General features: G+C 41.4%; 1 pseudogene; it reads right to left on the bottom strand.

Annotated features, from left to right (window-relative positions):
- Positions 1–239: 239 nt before the first annotated feature.
- LOC102433217 overlaps positions 240–4,885 on the bottom strand; it is a 7,714-nt pseudogene continuing 3,068 nt past the window's right edge.

Genomic DNA, 4,885 nt, shown 5'->3' with positions numbered 1-4,885 from the left:
CTCTTGGGATACACTCCCCTGCATTCGTCCAAGTGGCCCGCAACCATGTGGATCCCATACACAATGGACTAATGAACTGTAATTAGCCTGATGCTGAACTGGACCCAGCACCAATATGAAAAGAAAACTCTGGACTCTGACTATGCTTCTAGCTTTACTGAAACACTTTTTCTAAAACTGGAGCAGGAGGAATGGGACTTTGGAAACCCAGGAATGCAATTTCATAGAAATAAAGCTTTCTACCACATGTCATCCTCTTGTGGGGGTCTCTGGAAATGCCTATCCCAGTGGTACCCCAAGGACTCCACTCCCACTGGCAAACCGGGAAAGGCCACACTTTTCTCAATAACAGTTTCACTTTTACAGACGTGAACAACCACATTGGGTGTCAACATAGTTCTGCTCATATTTCTCTCTTGGTGCCAATTTGGAAACAGCACAGAGTACATAATCCTATATAATAACAGCCTAATATGCTAAGTGTCTGACCGTTCAACCGTTTGACCAGTTATTATGATGCGCACTGACCACCAGGGGGCAGATGCTCCAACTGGTAGGTTAGCTTGCTGCTGGAGTCTGGCTGATCAGGACTGGGTGAGATGGGCTGGACATGCCCTGGAGCCCTCCCGTGTTCTCTCCCCAGCCCCAATTGTGCACTGGTGGGGTCCCTCAGCCTGGCCCACAATCTGGGGAACTTCAGGGGGTGTCAGAGAGCTGGTTTTGGCCCAAACCCCACAGACCAGGCCGAGGGACCCCACCAGTGCAGGAATCCATGTATTGGGCCTCTAGTAGTTTATAACAAGCATTGCATCTTCACCCTGCTTCCACACCCCTGAGGAGATGCTGGAGGGGAGATACGATCTGTCTGTTTCACTGGACATATATACCTTTGCAAATATGGCTTATGCTTCTTCCCATTGAAGTCTGTTTCATGGTGTTCTTTTTTTTTGCTATTTTAGAGGGGATGGTTTCTTTCTTTTTTTCAGTTTTTTTTTTTAATTCAAGAAAAATGATTTTAAATATCATAATGTTACATGCAATAAACACCAATTATTCAAGAAAAATGATCTTACATATGATAGTATTACATGCAATAAACATTGATATTTCAAGAATAAAATGATTTTAAGTACAATAATATTACCAAAACTGTACTAACATGGTATGATATCACAAAAGTTGTAGGAAATATTAAAAATCTACAAATAACAGGATTACTTCTATTATATTCTAGTATATTTTTCCCCTCTGGCTCTATTTTTGTTCAGTTTATGTTGTTCATTATATTCTACAAATGAGTTAGATTATATGATATTTATCTTTCTCCAACTGGGTTATTTCGCTTAGCATGATGCTTTTAAAGTCTATTTTGTCAGATATGAGTATTGCGACTCCAGGTGTTTTTTTTTCTTTTCCATTTACATGGAAAAATTTTTTTCTATCCCTCACTTTCATCCTGTATGTGTCTTTTGTTTTGAGGTGGGTCTCTTGTAGACAGCATATACTTAGGTCTTGTTTTTGTATCCATTCAGCTACCCTACACCTTTTGATTAGAGCATTTAATCCATTTACATTTAGGGTTATTATGGAGAGGTACTTATTTATAGCCATTTTAATTCTGTATGGCTAGGTTTCTCTCTCTGTTTCTTTTTCTCAGCAATCCCTTACAGCAATCCCTTTAGCATTTCTTCTAATGCTGGCGTGGTGGTGATGAACTCCTTTAGCCATTTTTGTCTGGGAAGCTCTTTATTTGACTGTCTATTTTGAATGATAGCCTTGGTGGATATAGTAATCTTGATCTCAGATCCTTGCTTTCCATTACCTTGAGTACTTCATGCCATTCCCTTCTGGCCTGTAGAGTTTCTGATGAGAAATCAGGTGTCAGCCTTATGGGAACTCCTTTGTAGGTAACAGTTTTCTTTTCTCTTGCTGCCTTTAAGATTTTCTCTTTGTCTTTAATTTTTGGCATTTTAATTATGATGTGTCTGGGCATGAGTCTGTTTGGGTTCTTCTTGTTTGGGGTTTTCTGTGCCTTCTGAACTTGTGTGACTTTTTCCTTTAACAGGTTAGGGAAGTTTTCTACCATCATTTCTTCAAACACCTTCTCTATTCCTTTCTCCCTTTCTACCTCTTCTGGCACACCTCCTATTTTAATATTGTTACATTTCACATTATCTCACAGCTCCCTTAAGCTGTCCTCCTGTTTTTTAATTGTTTTTTTTTCTTTTTGGTTCTCTAATTGAGTGATATTTTCAACTCTGTCTTCTAATTCACTGATTTGATTCTCAGCTTCCCCTAATCTGCTGTGTATTCCAATGTGTTCTTTATTTGTGTTATGTCATTCTTTATCTCAGACTGTTCTTTTTTCATAGTTACTATATCCTTTTTTATACTGTTGAGTATTTTTAACATCACTACTCTGAACTCTGTTTCAGATAAATTTCTTATCTCTGCTTCATTTACCTCTTCTTCTGGAAAATTTGCTAGTTCTTTCATTTGGGGTTTGTTCCTTTGTTTCCTCATTTTTATTGTCTGGGTTTGTGACTATGATCTAGGTCAGGGGTCCTCAAACTTTTTAAACAGGGGGCCAGTTCACTGTCCCTCAGACCGTTGGAGGGCTGGACTCTAGTTAAAAAAAAAAACTATGAACAAATTCCTATGCACACTGCACATATCTTATTTTGAAGTAAAAAAACAAAACGGGAACAAATACAATATTTGTATTTGCATGTGGCCCTCGGGCCATAGTTTGAGGACCCCTGATCTAGGTAGATCCTCTATACTTCTCAATCTCTAGTGCAGGACAGTGTTAAAGGCTGTTTCTGACTAATGGATCAGGCAAAGACTCAAATCCTCCAGAGACCGCCAGCTTACAGACTAATAAGATTCAACTTGAATTGCCTCCAGGCAATCATCCTCAGGTGTGATGAGAGTTTTTTTCCAACAGGGTGGGGCAGTTGCTTCTGCCTGGAGGCTAATTGTTACTTTTAATCCCTTAAGTGGCCTCAGGGCAAGGTGTTTTCCATTAGGGTGTGTCAACTGTCTTCCCCCCAGGCAAGGCAGATGTATATGTGGGAAAGATGTCCTCTGCTGTGTGAGGGAATGACTCAGCCCAGGAAACTTGGGGTGTCTGCCTTCTGAGCTCTGTCCCCCGAGTCCCCAGTCTTGAGTTCTGCTCTCACAGTTCCAGTCCACTTCACCGTCCCTCTGCCAAAGCACAAGGTGGGTGGCTCCACAGGGAATTTTTGTGCATTGGCCTTTTAAGAGGGTGCCCGAATTTTCAGCTGCCACTCCCTGGCAGACAGCATCCCACTGCTTTTCACAACTAGATGTTATGTGGGTATCCTCCTCAGTTTGGTGCTCTCTGCTGGGAATCCTAGTGTCAGGATTAGATCACAGAGTTCTCAGTGGCACCCCCCCCCCCCCACACAGCTGAGATATTTCTCCAGGACTTCAGTTGCCATCTGTGGGTGCTCGGCCTGCCCTTTCCTGCCTCTGCCCCTCCTACCAGTCTCTATGACGTCTCCACCTTCCGTCCTTGGGTATCAGGGTTCTCTCCTGTGAGTTTCCCATTGATTATTCAGGAAGCCTTTCTGTATTTCAGTTGTAATTCCAGCTTATTCCTGGGAGCATGTCCATGCAGCATCCTCCTACTCTGCTGCCATTTTTTAATCTCTTTGTTTCATGGTGTTCTATTCATGCTTTTGCTTCTGCTTCAGGCTTGTTGAAATGCATTATGACTCTTCTAAAGCTTTTAAACAACCGAAATGTAACCTGGTTATCATAGATGCTGAAAAATGCTTCAAATCTTTCTTGTTCTTGCACCTCAACACTGCTTCATGGATCCTGCAAGCAAAAAGTGAGGTAGGCAGATTACTTAAATCCATCATTTCTTATAAATCATCTTAATTTTTACCTCAAATTATCCCTTTTCCTCTTTTTGGTCACTGCTACAGAGATCTGACTGGCTATTATTCCAAGATTTCATTGTGTCCTCAGCATTATCCTCTAAAAGCAGGTCTGTTCCATTTTTAAAGTTCTAAGATGACTACCAGGCATCTCCTGCATGCTTGGCCACTACAGGAAGGCAGACAAGCAGGGGAGAGGCCAGTACAGCCCCAAAGGTAGAGTTGGTGCTGGGCAGCCTTGCCACCACTCTCCCCCAGTCTGTTCCAGTTTTTAGTGACTCAGGCTATAGGGAATTTACCATTTTCCTCAAAGCCATTTTCCTAGTAAAGACTATCTAGCCCTCTAGGAAAATTTGTCAAGTGTCCATTGCTTTAATTTTCTTTTCTTTTTTAAAATATATTTTATTGAGTTTTTACAGAGAGGAAGGGAGAGGGATAGAGAGCTAGAAACATCAATGAGAGAGAAACATTGATCAGCTGCCTCCTGCACATCCCCTGCTAGGGACGTGCCCGCAACCAAGGTACATGCCCTTGACCGGAATGGAACCTGGGACCCTTCAGTCTGCAGTCCGACACTCTATCCACTGAGCCAAACTAGTCAGGGCTAATTTTCTAATTAATCTCATTTGATTTAGTTTATTTAATTGCTTGTTTTTAGTGTATTTAGAATCTTCATTGTTTTCTATGTGTATTTTTTTCTTCCCTTCCCTTCCCTTCCCTTCCCTTCCCTTACCTTCCCTTCCCTTCCCTTCCCTTCCCTTCACTTCCTTTCCCTTCCCTTTCCTTTTCTTTCATTGAACCTTCCTCTCTTTAGTTTTTACCAGGGAGGAAAGCAAAACAAAATTTTTGCCTGTAGATATGTGAGCAGGTGATCATTGAAGTTCATTAACAAATTTAACAATAACAACATGAATGGATCACTAACTATGTAAGGGTGGTGGAGCTGCATGCTTTGGTATACATTCCTCTTTTATTTA

The sequence above is a fragment of the Myotis lucifugus genome, unplaced genomic scaffold (assembly GCF_000147115.1).
Source record: "Myotis lucifugus unplaced genomic scaffold, Myoluc2.0 scaffold_7, whole genome shotgun sequence".
Taxonomy (NCBI): Eukaryota; Metazoa; Chordata; class Mammalia; order Chiroptera; family Vespertilionidae; genus Myotis; species Myotis lucifugus.
The sequence above is the reverse complement of the archived record's forward strand: the minus strand, read 5'-3'. Positions and strand labels throughout refer to the sequence as shown.